We start from the raw sequence: 21967 nt of genomic DNA, 5'->3' as shown, positions 1-21967 counted from the left end.
GGATTTATGGGGAGTAGCTCGATACTGAGGAAGATCTGTAAGTCAAGAAAAAAACCAGACAGGACATGCAGGAGGATTTCATTTCAGTGAGGCTGGTCAGGTTTTTTTTCTGATAGGTCCTTCCCCAGCTCCACAAACCGACCCAACAAATCTGAAAGGTTCTCAGGATTTCCACTAAATGTTGTGCTTCTACTAAGAATGATTTATATCCTTTGAGTTTTCCAGTGATTATGCTCTCCTCTTGTTGACTTTTATATTTTTGGCTTCTTCAGTGCACCTAAAAGCGGGGCTGGAAAAAAAGGGATGGTTTCAGAGAGTTTAACAAGGAAAGTGCTCTGTTGTGCTGCCAGCAGCTCTGAATAGTAGATATTGTTTCCCAGCTGTATGAAATATATACATTTTATTTTACAGTACACAAAGAGAAATTTTTCATAGCTTTGCAGACAGACCAATTAAATGCAGTTCAGACTTGCTGGGTCAAGGATGGAGGTTACATGTTACTGTCAAAGTCTTACTGGGCTTGAGAAAAGCACTTCCTGAAGTTTGCTTTCTACTGAGGAAAGAAAACCCTTCCCTGAACCAAATTCAGTTGCTTTTCTTTACATTTATCAGGGTAATTACTTAGGATGAACTTCTAAATATTCATCAAAACACAGAAGCTGAAATACTGCATCAAACTGGCACCTCGTGTCCAGCCAGACAAAACTGGCTATTACAAGGTGAAAGTGCAAGAAGTCCTTTAGTAGGTAATTATAGAATGACTTGCCTATAAGGAATTAGTTCTTAATCCTCATTTCTCAGGGGTGATTGAAGAATGCGGAAGAATAGAAAGTCCCTCCTGTTTTTTTGTTTGGGTTTTTTTCTTTTTTTTTTTTTTTTTTAATCCTATGTAAAGATGTTCTTATTCTCCACAGGCTGTTTTTGAAAGATCAGCTTTGCTAGGATTATAGCAGAACATGCACCTTTCCAGTAAATTTTAGCAAGAACCTTTTTGAAGGAGGTATCAGTGTGTTATCAAATGGACAGCACTACTCTTGAATGGAGTGTTGCCTTCAAGTGCAGGAGTACAGTATAATGACCACTGATTACTTATCTTCCCTGCTGTCTATTTTAAGAGAGGCTAAAGAAAAAGATCTATTTGTATTGATAATGCGATTACAAATTTCAAATTTACAGGGTATGAAATCCTACGTTATTATTTAAGTGGGGGGTGTTGACTGACAGCCAGCTAAAGATGAGCCGGCAGTGTGCCCAGGTGGCCAAGAAGGCCAACGGCATCCTGGCCTGTATCAGAAATAGTGTGGCCAGCAGTAGGGAGGTGATCGTGCCCCTGTACTCGACGCTGGTGAGGCTGCACCTCGAATACCGTGTTCAGTTTTGGGCCCCTCACCATAAGAAGGACATTGAGGTGCTGGAGCGTGTCCAGAGAAGGGCGACGAAGCTGGTGAGGGGTCTGGAGCACAAGTCTGATGAGGAGCGGCTGAAGGAACTGGGGTTGCTCAGTCTGGAGACGAGGAGACTGAGGGGAGACCTCATCGCTCTCTACAATTACCAGAAAGGGGGTTGCAGAGAGGTGGGTGTTGGTCTCTTCTCCCAAGTGACTAGCGACAGGACAAGAGGAAATGGCCTCAAGTTGTGCCAGGGGAGGTTCAGGCTGGATATAGCAAAAATTTCTTTACTGAGAGAGTGGTGAGACACTGGAAGAAGCTGCCCAGGGAAGTGGTGGAGTCACCATCACTGGAGGTGTTCAAGGAACGTGTGGACGAGGCACTGCAAGACATGGTTTAATGGTCATGGTGGTGTTGGGTTGATGGTTGGACTTGATGATCTTACAGGTCTTTTCCAACCGTAGTGATTCTGTGTGATTCTGTGAAGTAAAACAGGTGAAGTATATGCTGTAGGAAGAATTGCATTCCAGTTGCATGTGAAGGGTCTTTCTAATCTCCATCCCCTCATCTACCGGTTTTGGTCATACTTTCTATTCTCTGATTGATTTAAAATCTCTTTTCATAGTGTGTTCTTTAATCCAAAGCATAGCTGACTATAAATTTCAAAGAGTCTCATTTGCTTACAACTCATGTAAGATACAGCCAATGCAAAAGGAAATATAAATTACTTCGGTAATAATCTGGCCTTCCTACCTCCCTGTTTAATCCAGTAGACCATATGTGTAGTTCTCTTTTAAGTCAATCCAAGAGTATTTCAGAGAAAGAGAAAAGGAGGTCATAAAGTATCATAAGACCTTGACTTCAGAATTATTTTCAAATTAGACCAGTTCAGAACATAATTATAACCATGATAGGTTTCATCTGCCTACAGTGGACTCTAGCAGAACAAAAATCTGAAGGGTTTTTTTAGTGTATTTTACAACCAAAAAGCCCCCGCTTAGCCTGTGCGCCCAGTTGAGTATGTTTGAATAAGTATTATTCCATCTTTCAAATTGGTGAGGTTTTAGGTTGACAGCTACGATCTATTATTTATTGCTTTCATTAAATATTGAAAGTGTATTTTACTGTTGTAGTGAATTATTTGTTTAACTTTCAATCTTATTTCCTGTTAGGGTAATACGCAGGAAAACCCACTGCAGTTCTTTGCAACCAGGCAGTCATCTTACATCTCTTAAATCCAAATTCTGCCCTTCAGTTGCAAAACTATCCTTCCTAAGCTATGGCTGTTTACTTCTTTTATCTTAATATTTTAGACGCCCATTTTACCCGAAGGGAAGAACTGGTATCATGATGTGTCCTTAGGGAGATATTTTATATGCATATGCTGAAATGATAATTATAAACAATTTCTGCTATATAATTAAACTCCGGTAATATGTGATTTTATACATCAAATGAATCATACAATCATGTGCAAAATATTTATTGTTATCTGATAGAATAAAGAGTGATAAGGGAATATGTAGGATAAGCATCAGAGAATAATAGCAAGTGATTGACATAGTAGGGGAAGAGACTTATGCGAAGTCAAGTACATGCAATATAGTTTTAGGTGGCTCAAGAAACAGTGCTATTTAGGATTATTTCCTATGGGTTCAGCTTTTATTTGGGTATACGTCAACTCAGAGGCCCTTAAGCTAATTAAAATCTTTTCATTTTGATTTAAGAAAAAGAATATGTTCTTTTCTGATGTGGAAGTATTACACACTACACAATTTTCAACCATGACGGGGAAGTGCCAGACTTTGAGAATGTATAATTTTACAGTTTGGTGAAAAACAGTAGGGGCCAGGTGCTTCTGTCTTTGTAAGGTACCTAATAGAGCAGAGCTCTGATTCTCATTAAGAAATTTGGGCATTACCCCAGTGAGAATAAATAATAAAACCCCTTCCATTGACACAATGCTATTTTTATTGCTAATCCTACTCTGTATTCTATTGTTTTTTTGTTATCTGTATCCTATTTAAACATCATGACTGGATTTTTCCTGTCTTTGTGCTTAGCACACAGAGGGAAGGAGTCTTTCAGGAACTGGCTGTTGCTTCCTTCAAGACTAATTAAAGCCCTGAGAATAACAGGAGTTCAAGAAAGTCAGGGGGTACACCACCATAACACCATTGATTTACCATCTTAAGGCTGTGTCTGTATTGGTCTCTTGCTATAAACGTTATGATCGCTTCCCAGCAGGTTTTCCCCGTGAAGGTTATCGGGCTATGCCTGAGAGAAGTAGCTCTCAAAACAGCCACATTCCTGCATGTTTTGGAGAGCTTGCAGTGACAGTGTCTGAGCCCATGCTTAGGCTCAGCGTGTGTACAGCTTGTCTATCTGCCTTTGCTCGTGTATTGCCTGTGCTGGCAATATAGGTATGACGCCAACTGAAAATTAGAGGATTTCCCCAATCGTGCTTTCATGCCTGTGCATAGAGCAGGGAGTTGGCAGACATGGGTCCTAGAACTGCTCAGGGGACTTCTTAAAAGTTTATTATTCTCCCTGGGAAACGCAGTTCACTGAAATCTAAACTGTTTACAAAGAAAGGCTAGTTTTAAACAGCATCTGAGAAAACATGTATTTTTAAGTATACTTGTATCTGTTTCTGAATCAAAATAATCAATATTGGAGGAGGGCTGAAATTACCTTTTTGCTGGACATGCAAACTGATGGTAAGCAGCAGAAGCACCAGTTTTCAAAATGAGCTGATGAAATTTTTATTAATCTAAACGAATGCCTCCATTTACAATGATGTTTTCATTCATCATCATTGTCTAGATTTTGACTATTACAAATGGAAAATGAAGTCTTGAACCCCCTTGCTAAGGAGAAAAATGCCCTCCTTCCCAGCCACCACTGCTTGCCTTGGGTTGGACGCATCGGAGCCACGGTCTCATCCTCCGTTCCATGACACAGGTAGCAGTAAAGGGTTTCAAGGCAGGGCTACGTATTTAGCCATCAGCAGCTTAAAATCCACCCTGCTGGCTCAGCATTCCTCTCCTCCACACCCAACTGCAGCTGCTTCACCTGATGGGCCTGCACTTTTTCCTCTACCATTTGAAATGCAGTTTGTTTTTATTTATAACCCTCCCTGGAACATAAAGTAATGTCCGTTGGAAACCGAAGCAGCTCAAGCTCCTCTGTAAGAACCCTTGAACATTTCCCTTTTGGACTCAATTGGAAAGTTGCAGTTTTCCATTTTAACTAAGAATGCTCTGTAGGGAACAATCCTACATCTGCAGAGGTAGACTATATGACTCAATGCAAATCTTTTCTTTTTTTAACTTCCGTTGTTCTCATTCTGTTTTGCTGAGGCATTTTAGTCTCAACTTTCTTCTAAATGAGGGATTCATGAAGATGAGAGCTTACTGTAAAAAGAGTAAAAATGTGTAAGATTTTGAAAACCCTATCTGACCTCTAGATTTGATAGAATGAAGAAATTATTTTTTTATTATTTCATATTTATATTCCTACTTTATATAAATAGGTGATTTATGTAGAACTGGGGTCCAAAAAACAATATTGAAGAGTTTCTTCGGGGCATGTCCTGATGTTATAATAAGAGTAGACAGAGCTTGAGAGGTGAAACATGCATCTAGAAATGAAAAATTTGTTCTTGGTCAGTCTGTAGGTCCACCATCAAACAAAGGATTAATTCCTTGTCTTTGATTCTTCTGTTGTTCAACATGTTGAAAAAGTGGTAGCTAAATATTTTGGAAAAAGTGTATAAGAGCAAGACTTAAGAGCACACAAGTGTGTATTAATTGTTGAATGAACAGAATTTTTAGAAAATGGAGATTAATCTGGAAGGGAGTGTATAATTCTAGGCCATCCAAATAAGTGACCGACAGCAGAGATGCAATCTTTGGATCGAACTGTGCTGTATTGCCATAGGAAAAGGTACTTAGTGGAGCCGTTGCAACAGCTGCAGTGATGTCTGGTGGGTGAAGCTGTGACTTACAAAGCATTAGGCAGTGCGGTGGGTCTGGGTCAGTCATTCACCTCCAAAGCCCGAGTCTTTTGTGTTGTATTTGAAAATATTTGACAGTTTGAGCTAGAAACAGATTCCAAAAAGAAATTCAGTTTTGGTGTTACCTTGAAATAGAGTTGCTCATGAATTATTATAAAAGTATTAAGCCATATGAATAAAAATTAATCCAACAAAAAGGGTATGGTTTGTCCAAAAATATCATAATTGCCCCAAAACTTCTGGTTTAGCTGGTGTCTGATTTTTTTTTCTTCCATTTCTTTCCCTTTCTTCGTTTTTCCATTCTACCACTGAAGAAAGGAAGGAGTTGAACAAGGCCTAAAAAAAAAAAAAAAAAAATTTAAAAATAATTGTCTTTTTTAGGAATATTTGTTTTTGAAATAAGGAGAAACATCTGAAAATACTTGAACAGCATGTATGCGATGATTCAATTTGAGTAATGTAATTGACTTTACTGTTGCTGTTGCAGTCTTCATTTAGGTAAAATCAATATAGTTATTTCTAGAGATATGGCTGGCTAGATTAGATTTTCAGAAAATAATCAAAGAAGGGCAACTATTACTGCATGATAACTTTAGACTCAGTTTTAAAAGTAACATGCTTCAGGAGATGTGGAAAAAGAAGGGAAATGGAACTTACAGTAAAGGCACTATGGAGTCCTTACAAGAGTAGGACTCAGCAGGAAAGGAGGAACCGATTAGGAAGAACAAGAAGCAGAGATGGAAGGGGAGCAACAAGAAAGAATAGATGTTAATTGGAGCTCAGCACAAAATAGCTTTTTTTCCTGTGTTGTGAAATTCTCTGACTTTATAAAAATGTGCCTGTGTTAGGATGACCCCAAGAGTGAAGCTTGGTGTAATCCTATTTCATTGAAATAAACAAAAAGCTAAATAGAATGTAAACTTTAAAATTCACAGTCCCAGAGTTAGGAAAAATTTTGAGGGTCTTTTTTGTGTGTGTGTGTGTTTTTGTTCTGGAAGTTTTCTGCGACAGTGTAAAGAGGAGAGCTTGTTCAGAGGAATGTTTGATGCTGTAGCTGCCTGAGTCCATATGATGGTACCAGAAATATTTAGTTATGTTCTCAAAAAGTTCTGGAAACAGAGCGTCTTACTTTGTGTTCATGTTTCATAATCCCTTTGACCATAAAACAGTGCTGTGGCTGCTGCGGAAAAACCCCCTAGAACCCAAGGGGCAATAGTTTGCTTGGTCTCTCCTGTATTCATTTGCCACAGGGAGGCACCCTTCTCTTCAGATTGTGCCTTCTCTGCTGCTCTGCAAAATACTAAAAAGCATGGTCCTTTAGTGTTGTAAAACCCAGTGAGTTATATGTCTTCATGTCAGTTGTGCTGCTTAAATTTACAGCTATACTGAATGCAGTCCCCCACTCTACTGCAAGTAAATATATCTGTTCATCAGTTTGGTGTCACAGGGATATGCAGAGAGACTGAATTGAAGTGTTGATGTTCTTATGTAGGTACACTTTCCTTTTAGTATTCCTGAAATCAGCAATCTGATTTGTTCCCTTCCCCCCGCCAAGAAACCCCAAACCCCAACACTGCCCCCAAGAAAACTGCCTGCCATCATGAAGGGAAAAATCTGTATATACTTGATGAATAGTTATCCCAGCAGATTTCTTAGGCTGAAGTATAATAGCTATATAGAAAGAAAAAATTATTCAAGTACATAAAATGGGTTTATTTCAGGAGTTTTGGCATGTATAGCCAGGATTATGAACGTATTCAGAAGTATGAAGACACTCAGTCTTTAAAATCTATATAAATTTATCTCTTGATGTGCAAAAACAATTAATCAGAGGGAACTTAGTTTTTGTAGCTTGGAATATTGAGAGAGTTATAGGAGGCTTGCTTAAAAATATCCTGGTTTTTTTATTCTTTCTTCATCAAAGGTATTGTAGTGAGAAATGTTCTAATGTCTGTCTCCTAATCCGGATATCCTACTGCGTTTGAAATGATACAGTTCAATTTACAGCTGGTGTAATAGTTATACCTTGCAGGGACATTATTTTAGAGGCAATTTCATCAGCTCTTTTTAAGTGCTTTGAGTTTCTTTAATAAAAAAAATTATAGGCTAAGATGCTTCAGTACGTTAGCTTTTTATTGTTGTAAGTCCTATTCTTTTTCCTCTCCTGAGGGAAAAAACAAATATAATTTTGGTTGCAAAACGCTGTGAGGAGATTGAAATAGTGCATTCCAGTGTGAAACTCTAAGGCTCTTACTTTTTATTATATTCAAAAATCAAAATGATATATTTAAAACTGTACCACTACTGTGCTTTCAAAATCTGGTATACAAAACCATCACAGCAGTTGTCATGGGGCTAGACTATGAGAGGAGTAGCATGGATGGGAAACATCCTTTTCAGCTTTGGGGTTATTTTAGCACAAGCTAAACTGAGGACAACTTCATGTTATATGAGTGATGAAAAAATCCTTATTTTGTACTATCATCATTATGGTGCAGTGACAATTGAAGAAAATATTAATTCTATGAGGGTGGGAACTAAAGTATTTGGAAAGTATGCTATAAAGTGTCAACACGGAACTGAGGTTGATGTTCATGCTTTTTAAGATCAACCCTGTGTGATCCAGTGCTTATTTTTTTTATTGACGTCTTAATTGAAAAAATAGATGGTTTCAAAGTCATGAAATACTTATGTATAAAAGGACTCATAATTACACCCAGCCGAAAATTCCCAGTAGAAGGCTCTCCTCTTCACTCTTTTTCCAAGAATACAGTGGTATATCCACTAACAAAACTGGTTTAACTTAAATGTACCCTTCTGGAGCCCTGAAAGTGTGGCTCATTTTTAGAGAGCGTTATTAGTAAGTTTTAGTACATCCTTTGTGATTTCTACCTTGGAGCGTTGGGTCCTTAAAAAACATTAACAAATTAAGACCTATGCTGCTGCAACAGAGATTAATATTTTCAAATTAAGTAGTGCAAAAGTGAATTTCCTGGTTTGGATCTCCTATCAGGCAGCTAAGGCTTTGGTTTTCAGAGGAGATAGGGATTCAAAGTCGATGGGAGTTGCAGGTAGTCAACTTCACAGAAACCAGTTTCCAGTGAGTAGATATTCAGGAGATGTTAGTATTCACAGTTGGGACCAGATTTTTAGAAGAACTCAGCTCTTGTTTAGGTGTCTAAATATATTGCTAGGCTTCCAAGAGCCGAGTGTGTTGAGTGTGGTGAGAGCTTCCAGCTGCAGATCATTTCTGGAAATCTGACCTTTATTTAGGTGCTTAAGTGTGTTCCGGTTGCTTCAGAAAGTCTGGCTTCATGCATCTATATATAGGCATCCAATATTAGAGATAATATTTAAAAAAATTGGCTCTTACTTTTTCCTGAAAAGCTATTCCAAGTTAATTTCAAAAGTAAAAATATAATTCAGACCTTCTAAGTGCCATGTGCTAACGGTGATAACATACTTCATGCAAAGAGCCAAAATCATTCAGTGTAAGGTCCTACATTTGGAAGAGTTGCAAAGCCATGGCTGAACGGAGGTTTTTCCAAGTCTCCTGGAGGAGTAGTCTCATCTGAGAGCAGTGGACAAGATGAAAGCAAGCTTTCCGTTCTCACAGTGGCACTGAATGGGAAAGGGAGGATCAGACACCAGATTGTAATGTAATACATCTCCTGGAGAATACCCAGAAGTAGTTCATGAAGTTATGATCTAGAAAGCAGAGCACAATGGAGTTACACAGTGAAGCAGAAGTTGGCACTTCTAGACCAGGTGAAGCTTGACATCAGGTTGCAGTCCAGCAAAATACCCTGTATATGAGTAGTTTAATGGAATGCCTCAGACTGCTCTTTTGCAGAAACGAAATCAGTAGGACAGTTTACATGGTTGATTTGACCCTCGTGTCTTCATTTTAATTAATTTTCATCATCCTTTCATTCTTTACCTGCATTTTTAATGTCTTTTATCCCCCATGCTTTATTTATGTTTATTTGTATAATTTCCTTCTTGCTTAAAAACGAAATACAAAGCTAATTTTCATTTCAGGAGTAACAAAAAAAAATGATTAAAGAGAAGATCCTAGAATTCAGTGCTCATGATTGTTCAGCCAAAAGAGAACTATTTTCAAGAGAACTTACACTGTTGCAGCCTGAATTTACGAAGCTGCAGTTCCCAGGCAAGCACCATACTAAATTCAGCATCGCCATAATTTACAGTAGTTTACTTTTTTCCTTCAAGAATATACCATGACATCTAAAGATGGAAGAAAATATCAAGTATAAAATGAAACAATCTTATTATGTGGTTGTAAGAAATGCCTGCAACAGATCAAAATATTCAAGACTGTGGAAAAGGGGAGGGAGGAACGGAGTTCTGTGCTAAATTCTACTGACAAGGACAATGAAATATAAACAAGAGAAATAATGTGTAACAATGTTTAATCCCACAAAGTCTACTTCAGACTTCTCTCTAATTTCTTTTCTAGGTTCCAGCTAGGAGAATTCCCCTGAGACCCTGTTCTCACCATTCATCTATACCCAATACCATATTTCCAAAAATTGCTTTTGGATTCTTGATTGAGAGATGTCGTGTTAGTCTCGGAATAAGATCAGACCATCATTTTTCCTTTGCTGCTGAACTCGGATGAAATGGGAGCATCCATCCAACTGTTTTCTGACAGGAGTAAAAGGGTGGAGCAAATGTTTCAGAATTTCTCTCTACTGATGTGTTTGCAACTTTCAGGTACAGACTATGTGCTCACAGTTCTGCATTTGTAGTTTGGTCTTTATACACCAACCTCTTGTTCTAATTGTTTTGGTTGATTCTCTGTAATAACCTTTATTTTCCTTTCACTAGTAAAGCATCCAGGGACAAATAAGAGCTATGCAGGGCTTAGCAAAAAAAACCAACACCCACAACTTCCTTGTTCAGTGATTTTTCAGGTCAGTGGTCACAGATATCACCAGTGACCATCTGGGACTTGTCTGTAGCTGCTTGTGCTAACATCTGTATAATGATAGTATAGAGATGCCAATAGTAAGGGACTCTGGCAATTTGGAGAAGTGTAGTGAGTCAGCTGGGCTAACAGGAGAATCTAAGCCATATAACCCAATATTTGGAAGAAGCTGTAGAGCAAACAAGGGTACCTCCCTAATTACACTGGTAAGGAAGGGACAGATTTGGAAAATCAGCTTGGCCATGGGACAGGAGACACTAGCAGGAATTTGAAGAGACAAAGGATAGAGGGGGGGGGGGGGGGGGGAAACGGTTCTACTCTGCAAGCATACAGGACTTCCTTGACTGCAGAATTAGCCAAGTCTGTGCATAAGAAAGAGAGAAGGGCAGAAAAGGAGAGGCTTGCATTCAAGGGGAATGTAAATTCCCTTAACCTCTGTTTCAAAGTGTGTCTCAGAGTGATGAGGGAAAACAGGCAAGAATGACACATAATTATCTCCTGACCTTGTCAAAATCTGTTTAGTGTTATTTAAAGTAAAAAGTAATTGTGTTGCATTAAAAACCCTTCCAAGCCTGTATATCAGATGTTTTCAGAGAGGTAAAGAGTAAATCAGAAAGGTCTTTGGGGTGAAGTTATATGACATGGCCAAGTCAGTTTAACTCCTTGATGTGGTAAAAGGAGGTGGTTCTGCATGACACTTTACTTGTCCTCCCCATGTATTTCTGCTACTTATTTTGTACTGCCTCTGGCACTATTTGGGTCCCCACCTTAAGTTTGTTCAACTTGCTGACTGGCAATGATTCTGTGGATTGATTGTTTGTTCCCCCCTCACCCCCGGTAGTTTTCTGCCTGTTAGAAAGTTGAGTCAGCTCACCAGATGTATCGTGGGCTCTAAGTTATCGGTACAAGGGAAGGGGCTGAACCTTGTAGCAGGGAAGAGAAAACCAGGAAGAAGTGCTGAACTTCCAGAGTGGCTCGGCTGTCTGTTAGCTTCATCCTAACACTGAATTCAGGTTGTGTTTGTAAGTTAGTGGGACTTTTTGGAGAGCCAGCGCTCAATCCAGCGAACGTGGTCTGTGAGGCTTTGCTTCTAAACAACACAGGGGGCAACTCTGCCAGAGAGACCGGAGAAGGAGATGATGCTGGAAGCCACCCAAACCAAAGGAGGAAACCTAAGAGCAGAACGCGTTAGGACCCAAAACACAACAGCCTGATGAATGTCCAGTAATTCTGTAGCAGACCCTATTGGTTTGGTTCTGACCAGACACGTGAAAAACAACATCCTTGTCCTTAGCTATAGTTCTTTTTAAATGCTACTGACTTTTACCTGCCTCTCTGCCTTTGAGAAAATGTTTCTGGGTTCACCACTCCTGTATTTACTTGCCTTAGTCTAGATTAAATATCATTTATTGTTTCCTGCTCTTATTTTTAAGTTCTTCAGACTGACTCTGTCTTTAATTTCCGTCCAGAATACTTGTATTTGATTTCATTCCCAGAGCACATGTGCAAATGAATCATACCAAGTTCAGATATCTATTTCTACCATTTATTGTTGGATGATGTTCCAGAAGCCTCTGTTCTTTAGTTGCATCCAAAAAAATGTGAAAGAATGTTTTATTAGTTGTAGTTGCAAGTCCTTAATTTTCTTTAGTAAGTATGGCATATACTGTCTATTTAAGCATGTGATACGAGTGCAGAGATCTGATGGGCATGGAGGTTAAATTAAAGGCTGAGCAGCTTTCTGGAAGGTTGCCTAGGGTTCAGTGTTACAATTCCAGTTCGTTTCATATTTTACAGATGAAGTTAAGACACTAATACTGAACTGTTTTAACACTCACTCAGGAGGGTAGTATCTCAGTTAGAACAGTTACGAGTTCTAATATTAAAGGTAGAATGAAAAGAAGCAGTATTACTATGATGTAGGGAATACGTTTTTTAAAAAAAATCTAAGCCTGATATAATATTTTCCTTCTTGTAATATTTAACTGGAAAAATTAGTCTGTTCTGTAACTCCAATAAAAAAAAGTTGCATGGAATAAATAATCTCCAGTGTTTCCATTGTGTTTAGTGACAGGTTTTGTAGCTAATAAAATATTTGTAAATTTTCAACCACTGCTGGCTGAAATGCTTTGTTTTGATTGTTACAGCATATCTGCTTTAGCTTGCTGTCATAGTAAATTCCCTTCCCATCAACTAGCTGTTATATTCTCCTTGACTTCTTACAAAAGCCCACCCTTTATCAGTAGAATAAATAATGTTTTTTCCCCGAAAACAGGAAGATAAAAATTACTGTTGGTCTCTGCAAATTTTGCAGCAGAAACTACAGTGCCATAACAATAAGTATGCTAAAGAGTCTGTATTATTTCAGAGTAGCAAGCATGGCCGTCTGAATCGCCGGAAGAGCCGGGTGGTTACCCAGCAGGTGAAGAGTGGCAGGAGTGGGGCAACTCTGCAGGGGAAGGCAAGGCAGGAGCTGAGGAGAGGGACCCCCGCTCAGGTAGGGACAAGGTCCTCGTCAGCAAGCGGCTCGGTCCCCCGGCGTTTGAAAAGAGAAGCAGAGCAGGGTGGCAGTGGTGGCCCAGGGAGCATGGGCAATGCCACATCCCGGCCCAGCCTCTCTCTCCAAGGGGTGGTTCGTCCAAACAGGGTGGCTCTCAACCGGGAAGGGACACAAGGCAACCTTTGTTTGTGTGGGTTATCTTTTTTCTTAAATTTTTTTTTTGAACTATCCTTTTCCTAATGCTCCCTAGTGATTGCTTAGTTTTGCGGACTTATGGGCGTGTGTCAAAAAGTAATTCTGCTGTGGTTCTTCAGCGGTGTTGATGGTATTCTCCGCAATGAACAAAAGCATTATCGCAGGAACTGTGACAAACCCTAATACAAAACAACTGTGAATATTTTACAGTAACTAAACCATTCTTTAGAGTTTCTTAATTGGCTTTTTCTACTACATCAGGTTTTGGAGCAGAAATTGATAGCTTATTCATAAATCAATTAAGCTCTACCCTGTACAAAGCCACAGTAAGTATACGGTTTGACAGTAGGCTGACAATAACTTATCAGAAGTCACTTACACAAAATAATGTGAAAGTTTTAGTTTTCGGTTAGCAGAGAATATTATCTGGAGCTGACAATTCTTTTTGTTTTAATTTTGTGTAGAAACTGAGGAAACTGCTTTTATACATTTCCTGTGGAATACAATAAGATCCTCTTTGCCTTTTGACTGAGCAATAACTGAAAAACAAAACCAGTGGCGCATCATCATCAGTCATATATGCTTTTTGCATGCTCTTGTCCATGAGAAAAAACATGTGTTTCAACAGATTGCTGGGAATGTAGTTCGGTTTTACCCGGATGTACTTTCTTTCTTCAGGCACTCTCACTTTTATTATTGTTTGCAACAGAAAGGCTGGATCAGGAAACCTGGGATACAACGAATGCCGTGTGAATCAAAGACGTCGACCTTATGACTGTTTGTCCTCGGTGTGTTGTCACTATGCCCTGTTTTGTCTTTGATAGATTGAGAGAGGTGGGAAAAGGAGTAACATGGAAGCAGCATGGAAAATTGTTTTACCCCTTTGCCTTAGAAGATGGCCTCAGTGAGAGGATTGGTGAAGTGCTGTGAAAGAACTGGCATTGTGGTGGCGAGGGCTCCACTTTGCGGTATCTGGCTGCGGCTTTTGTAAGTACAAATGCTAACTTTGGCTCTTCTCAAGGGACATGAATAGCCTTGTATAGGACTTGGTAAATGAGCCATAGAGAAAAGGGAAGGAATCAAATCAAGTGAAATAATCTTGGTGACTGCTGTGAACTCCTAATAGGGATATAAATAAGAAACAGTTTGTATGAGCACTCATGTGGAGGTGTCAGTGTCTTATCTCTACATGCTAGCAATGGCTGGAGCTTTTAATGTTTAAGGTGAAACAATTCCTGATGGTTTGCATGATCAGGAAACAGAGCTCATTTTATTTCTTCCTCTTACTTTTGTTTTTCTTGGTATTTTGGTATTTGGTTTTTCTGTGCGTGTTTTCCTTTTTTTTTTCCAACCAGGAAATGTTTAGAAATTCACATTTTAATTCACGCAGAGGAATTTTAAACAGCCTCCAAAATTTGTAATGTTATTACTTAATTCAGATTGAAATGAAGCTCTTGATGAAAAGGCCTGGGGTATATTCATTGCCATAGTGATGTGAGGAGTACAGGAGGAATATACTTAGGGCTTTCAAATAATTATCTGTATTTTTTCCAGCTTTCCAACTGTTCCTCATCTCCTCCCTCTACCTCCCCCAGTGATGCCACTGCAATTGTAGTGGGTTCTTTGTTTGTAATAAAAATAGTGAAAATAAACCCTTGATCTTTGCATTCCAAGAGTGTCAGTCTAACTTCCTGAGGTTATTTCTCAATCCTCGCAAATATTTTTCTAGGAGTTTTTTGAGCACTTCAGTCCACTCCAGAATCTGAGGAGAGCATGATAATACCACATGCATAAATATATGAAAACTTAATTTTCTTAAAAATGGGGAAAATATGAAGCATGTTTTCTGAGGAAGTATATGGAATTCTGGTCATTGAGCGTGTGTGTGTGTATGTATGTGCATGTGGTAGGTACATTTGTACCTATAAGGTTCATTCATGACTTAAAGAAGCTTTTGTTTTTCATGAGTTGTAGCATGTTAAATGAGGGATAAAGTGAGATAGCGTTGGCAAACAGAAAGCATTTTTTCATGCCCTGGTTGTTTAAAGCTTTGTGTTATCCTTTTGGCATGTGATAATATCCTGTGGTTAGTGGTTTTTAAATGTGATAACATTTTTTGTAATTTTTCCAGTGACCTAAACATAGATTTTTGCCTCCTGCAGTCACCTGTCGAAAGTTAGTTTTCTCCAGGTCTCTCTGATTTCAGTTGCTAGATTAGCTGCAATGGTGGAAGTCAGGCTGCACTTTAATTGATCCAGGAGGCAATCTGTAACCCACCGCTATGCTTATTACCCACTTGCAGTTCTTCCCTTCCATTGCTTCAGTTTTTAAATATGTTGTGTTCGTTACTGCAGAAAGTATTTCTAGGACTAAATGTTTCAGTTGGAAAGTCAAAAGGCTGGTACATGTCTGGAAGGAGACAGGGTATGCCTTTCATTAGTAGGCTGTTAGCGATGTAAGGCACTTTTTTGGTGGTGGATTTTTGGTTTTTGTTTTGTTTTTTTTTCTTCAATTTTATGACCAAATGAAAAAAAAAAACAGGGAAAAATAATTTCATAATGTTTTTTTTCCCAGTGAAAGAGAAAAAAGATACATGGTTTAAAATCAAATTAAATAGTTGTTTTAAGATGATCATTTTGGTTTGGGGTGTTTCTTACATAAAAAGGGTTCTTGGCTACATTTTTGAGGAAAATGTCATTTTGATAGAAAGTAATATTTCATTTTAGAAATGTGGAAATGAAAGAGGTCGGGTTTTTTATTTCATAGTTTTCAAATCTGAGGCCATTAGCTTGCTTCAGCTCACATTTGTGAACAGTTACTCTTGACTCCAAAGAGTATTTTTGGCAAATCTGCTGTTCATTCTTACAACATGCCCACCCCTATCGCTTCTAATTCAGGTATCTAAGATAAAAGGTGGAGCTCTTCCTCCCCGGATGGCAGAGGAGAGGTACCCTGGGGAGGCGATGCAGAGCGCGGTGCAGTGGGGCACCGAACGCCCTCACAGGGTTCTCTACCTGCGTGTTCTGACCCACCATGTTCTCTACCTGCGTGCTCTGACCCGCCACGTGCTCTGACCTGCCGTGTTCTCTAACTCCGTGCTCTGACCCGCCACGTGCTCTGACCGGCAGCGTTCTCTAACTCCGTGCTCTGACCCGCCGCGTTCTCTAACTCCGTGCTCTGACCCGCCGCGTTCTCTAACTCCGTGCTCTGACCCGCCGCGTTCTCTAACTCCGTGCTCTGACCCGCCGCGTTCTCTAACTCCGTGCTCTGACCTGCCGTGTTCTCTAACTCCGTGCTCTGACCCGCCACGTGCTCTGACCGGCCGCGTTCTCTAACTCCGTTGTCTGACCGGCCGCGTTCTCTAACTCCGTTGTCTGACCGGCCGCGTTCTCTAACTCCGTGCTCTGACCCGCCGCGTTCTCTAACTCCGTGCTCTGACCCGCCGCGTTCTCTAACTCCGTGCTCTGACCCGCCGCGTTCTCTAACTCCGTGCTCTGACCCGCCGCGTTCTCTAACTCCGTGCTCTGACCCGCCGCGTTCTCTAACTCCGTGCTCTGACCCGCCGCGTTCTCTAACTCCGTGCTCTGACCCGCCGCGTTCTCTAACTCCGTGCTCTGACCCGCCGCGTTCTCTAACTCCGTGCTCTGACCCGCCGCGTTCTCTAACTCCGTGCTCTGACCCGCCGCGTTCTCTAACTCCGTGCTCTGACCCGCCGCGTTCTCTAACTCCGTGCTCTGACCCGCCGCGTTCTCTAACTCCGTGCTCTGACCCGCCGCGTTCTCTAACTCCGTGCTCTGACCCGCCGCGTTCTCTAACTCCGTGCTCTGACCCGCCGCGTTCTCTAACTCCGTGCTCTGACCCGCCGCGTTCTCTAACTCCGTGCTCTGACCCGCCGCGTTCTCTAACTCCGTGCTCTGACCCGCCGCGTTCTCTAACTCCGTGCTCTGACCCGCCGCGTTCTCTAACTCCGTGCTCTGACCCGCCGCGTTCTCTAACTCCGTGCTCTGACCCGCCGCGTTCTCTAACTCGTGCTCTGACCCGCCGCGTTCTCTAACTCCGTGCTCTGACCCGCCGCGTTCTCTAACTCGTGCTCTAACTCCGTGCTCTGACCCGCCGCGTTCTCTAACTCGTGCTCTAACTCCGTGCTCTGACCCGCCGCGTTCTCTAACTCGTGCTCTAACTCCGTGCTCTGACCCGCCGCGTTCTCTAACTCGTGCTCTAACTCCGTGCTCTGACCCGCCGCGTTCTCTAACTCGTGCTCTAACTCCGTGCTCTGACCCGCCGCGTTCTCTAACTCGTGCTCTAACTCCGTGCTCTGACCCGCCGCGTTCTCTAACTCGTGCTCTAACTCCGTGCTCTGACCCGCCGCGTTCTCTAACTCGTGCTCTAACTCCGTGCTCTGACCCGCCGCGTTCTCTAACTCGTGCTCTAACTCCGTGCTCTGACCCGCCGCGTTCTCTAACTCGTGCTCTAACTCCGTGCTCTGACCCGCCGCGTTCTCTAACTCGTGCTCTAACTCCGTGCTCTGACCCGCCGCGTTCTCTAACTCGTGCTCTAACTCCGTGCTCTGACCCGCCGCGTTCTCTAACTCGTGCTCTAACTCCGTGCTCTGACCCGCCGCGTTCTCTAACTCGTGCTCTAACTCCGTGCTCTGACCCGCCGCGTTCTCTAACTCGTGCTCTAACTCCGTGCTCTGACCCGCCGCGTTCTCTAACTCGTGCTCTAACTCCGTGCTCTGACCCGCCGCGTTCTCTAACTCGTGCTCTAACTCCGTGCTCTGACCCGCCGCGTTCTCTAACTCGTGCTCTAACTCCGTGCTCTGACCCGCCGCGTTCTCTAACTCGTGCTCTAACTCCGTGCTCTGACCCGCCGCGTTCTCTAACTCGTGCTCTAACTCCGTGCTCTGACCCGCCGCGTTCTCTAACTCGTGCTCTAACTCCGTGCTCTGACCCGCCGCGTTCTCTAACTCGTGCTCTAACTCCGTGCTCTGACCCGCCGCGTTCTCTAACTCGTGCTCTAACTCCGTGCTCTGACCCGCCGCGTTCTCTAACTCGTGCTCTAACTCCGTGCTCTGACCCGCCGCGTTCTCTAACTCGTGCTCTAACTCCGTGCTCTGACCCGCCGCGTTCTCTAACTCGTGCTCTAACTCCGTGCTCTGACCCGCCGCGTTCTCTAACTCGTGCTCTAACTCCGTGCTCTGACCCGCCGCGTTCTCTAACTCCGTGCTCTAACTCCGTGCTCTGACCCGCCGCGTTCTCTAACTCCGTGCTCTGACCCGCCATGTTCTCTGTTCCTGACTGCAGTGACTCGCCTCTGTGCCCAAGGCCGAGGGCAGCTGGGCAGTGTGAAGTTTGGTTGTCCTGTGCTCCCTAAAAAGTCAACAGTCACTCAGAACAACTCCTTCTGACGTTGTCAATCCTTTGGAAAGGAGCCGTCCTCCGCTTCTGTCTTCCTGCAGTGTGGAGCGCACGGTGGTGCTGTTCTGCACGCGGGGCATGCTACCAAACCGCGTACTAATACTAATGTTAGAAATAGCCTAAAATCCACCATTCTTTCCAGAGATTGTCGTCTGCCGCTTCTTGACAGGCGCCTGCCCTTGATGCCCGCTCATTCCTGGAGCGCGGGTGTTCAATCCGTTTGTAAGCTTTATCGCACCGGGTTATCAGTCATCCACCAGAAGCGGTGCTGACTTACCAGCCCCTCACGCTGTCCCTCGGGTTCCCCCGCCGTGCCCCGGCCTGGGGCTGCGCCAGCGGTGCTGCCGTGGGGTGCCTGCCCGCCCCTGCCGCCGGGGAGGGCTGGAGGCCGGCCGGCCTTCTGCTGTCCCTGTGCCCCGGTCGACAGCTGCTGTAGGCAACTCCACAGAAGCGGCTGGGTCCGTGCTTGCTTGCACCCTCTGAGTGAGTCCCTGGCCTGTACGTTACCCCGAATGTCAGGCAAGAGTCACTTGTTGCAGCTGGACTAGTGATGATGGAGGGACTGGAGTGAAAATGGCGGAGTCCTGAGTGGATGGCCATGGTCTCTCTATCTAGGCAGAGAACTGATGAAGAACAACAGGCTGTGCTTTTTGTGACAGTGTGAGTTACTTCTTACGGTTCTTGTAAATGTTCAGTCGTGTTGTGTCCTTGGGGAATTGCTTCTATGGCTCTTAGTTTTGTTTTCATCTTAACCTTTTCCTGCTCTTCCCTGCTGCAGGGGTGAATTTCTACTTTTTTGCCTGGCTGCGTTATTGCACTCATGCTTACAATGCCCTTTTTCTGAATCCAAATCCTGCTTCACACTGGCACTTTTCTTTCTAAGATGTTTAGATATAGAAATTTCTAACTAGACACCTTAGTTCTTGAAGTTTTTATTATTTTTCAGTGCAGGGTGGCCTTATGCTGTTCATACTGCACTCTTTAAATTTAAGAACAAATCCTCTCTTTTCCCACATAAGATTTATTTCTTTTCATTTCCACTGAAATAAAATTTTCCTTACTCTGTATTACAGATTCTGCTTTTCCAGGGAGGAAGCTAGCACTATTTCTCTTACACATTACATACAGCTCTCTTATAAGTTAGACTTGTTCATTGATGTCAGGCTGTTCTCAATTCTACATGTAAGACATGTCAGCTGGGATAGGTAAATGTTAATTATAGGAGAGAGAATAAAAAGCTGGAATAGGTTTCAACTTCCTCTTTCATCTACATGAAATGATTGAGGATCCCTTCACATTAAAGGGGAGAAATGTTATTTTAAAAAAGTGAATTGGAGCCTTCATCTCACATGGATCACTTCCTACTGAGAGGAAGTGGCAGCAGCCACTTTATAATGAAGACAAGAGTTGGCTAAAGCCAATTATTCACTGTGTAATTTTGAAAGAAAAAAAAAGTTTATTAATTAGCGGTTGCAATGTGTAGGGATGCAAACTTTATAGTGTCTGCAGAGGGATGCTGCTTGTATGATTGTTTCTATTTCTTGTTCTAATGTCATAGAAAGCAAATAGGTACAGACCGGTGCTGAAGTACTAACCATACTGAAATCTGTAGATGTCTTGCCTGTGGTCCTTGCCCGAAAGATCCTATGGGCTCATTTTTGATATATGAGATTTTAGCACCAATTATTTATTTTAGGAATCTACTATTGGGCTGCATTACTTGCTAATAGCCTTGTATTAGAGAGAGTTGAATTCCCTGGAGTTAACAGTTGATAAAACAGAGAATGCCCATTGCCATTATGTACCACGATTAGTTGTTTCTTGATATCGACTGATTTCAGTTCAAAGGTTTAAAAGAAATAATTTGCAATCTCCTCTGTTTTTCTTTGAGCATTTTTTTACCTTAGAATGGTTAGCCCAGCCCTTCCCAAATCACAAATATTTCTGTAATGCCTGCAATACTGTAAGAATGACAGCTGCAGGATGTAGAAAGTTGGTGGTTGAGGTAGTAATCCAGTTTATCTTTTGCAGTGGGGTCATTAGTATAGGTTGTTAAGGTAAGTAGAGAGACTCAGTAATTGGATTGTTTAAGAAAATGTGTTTAAGGACCAGCAACCCAAGCAGCTGAGTTGGATATATTTTTAACGGCAGTACTTGAAGGAAGACCTAGGTTTATAAAGCTTAGTGAAGGAAGAAGAAATAGGTTATTTTAGTTTTCAAATGACGTTATTAACAGAGAGGAAACAAGTATTCCATGCCTTATAAAAATAACACAGGTTTAGGAAAAATGTGTACTGAGATGAATGAAATCCATTTGGAATGAACAAACTTGGCCAAATGCATATATTTGGCTCTTCTCTGCTTTGGAATATACATCAGTTTTGATAAATGACTTGTGCCAAGATAGATGAAATATAGCGAATCGCACAAAATACTCAAGTATGATAGTAGAACACTGTGCGGGACTCTGCTGCCAGCCTCTTCATTGTCTAATGAGTGAGATTATGCGTAGTTCAAGTTGTGTAATCGTACTAATTCGGCAGAAACAAACATTGTGTGGTAAAAAGCCTGTGTGACTTACTCTCATTACATTCTTATGCATATAGAAACCTCCACCGGAAGCACTAATGTAGGTAGCTAAATGACAACAGTCTGATTTTTGTTATTAAACTAATAAAAATTAATAAGGAAGGGACAGAAGTTGGATCGAATTTTATAGTCCGTGTCAAAAATGTGGAATCCAGGCGCTTCCTCATCAACCAACTCGGGACGCATTAATGTGTCTTTCCAGCTCTCTGGATATGCATGTGGTTTCCAAAATGTTGAAAATCATACTTCTTGTGACTAGACAGCTTTTGATACATAGGCATTCAGTTTTTAAGCTCCTTTTTCGTATTTTCCTTTGTTTTCAATTCCCGTGACTTTCTTAGCAAACCAATATGAGGGCTGGAACATTCACCGATAAGGATAACTGAAAAAGACTGCACCAAAATAGCAATGAACATGAATTTCAAGTTTGTAGGCAAGTGAATCAGAACGGGAAATGCAATCTTAAGTATTATATATCTTCAGAGAAAAAACAGAAGTAAAGCATACAAATTCAGTGTCCAAAAGAGCTTGAGTTCTGAATATTTAATATTCACTGAGATTTGATTGTAAATTGCCAGTAGACCAAGTATCTTTTATAAAACCTATTTGGTGAATAAATTTAAATAATGAATACATTAGAGAAGATCATGATCCTTTAGATTACAACTTCAAGTGATAAAAAGGATCAGCCATGCTTTTTTAAAGAACCGCACTGGTTTGTTCGTCTCTTGGTGACTAGTTTCTGAAAATTTCATCATTGAAAACCAAACACTGCAAATTTTTCACCTGCATGATGAAAAACAATCTTTAAGAATTTTATTCTGAAACTTTTGGGCTTTGTTCATTTGTTTTTACATTCGATGGTATTGCAGCATTGTTTACAATGGTTGCCATCAGTTTTCAAAATTG

This window comes from Gavia stellata, chromosome 19 (genome assembly GCF_030936135.1).
Source record: "Gavia stellata isolate bGavSte3 chromosome 19, bGavSte3.hap2, whole genome shotgun sequence".
Lineage (NCBI taxonomy): Eukaryota > Metazoa > Chordata > Aves > Gaviiformes > Gaviidae > Gavia > Gavia stellata.
The sequence above is the reverse complement of the archived record's forward strand: the minus strand, read 5'-3'. Positions refer to the sequence as shown.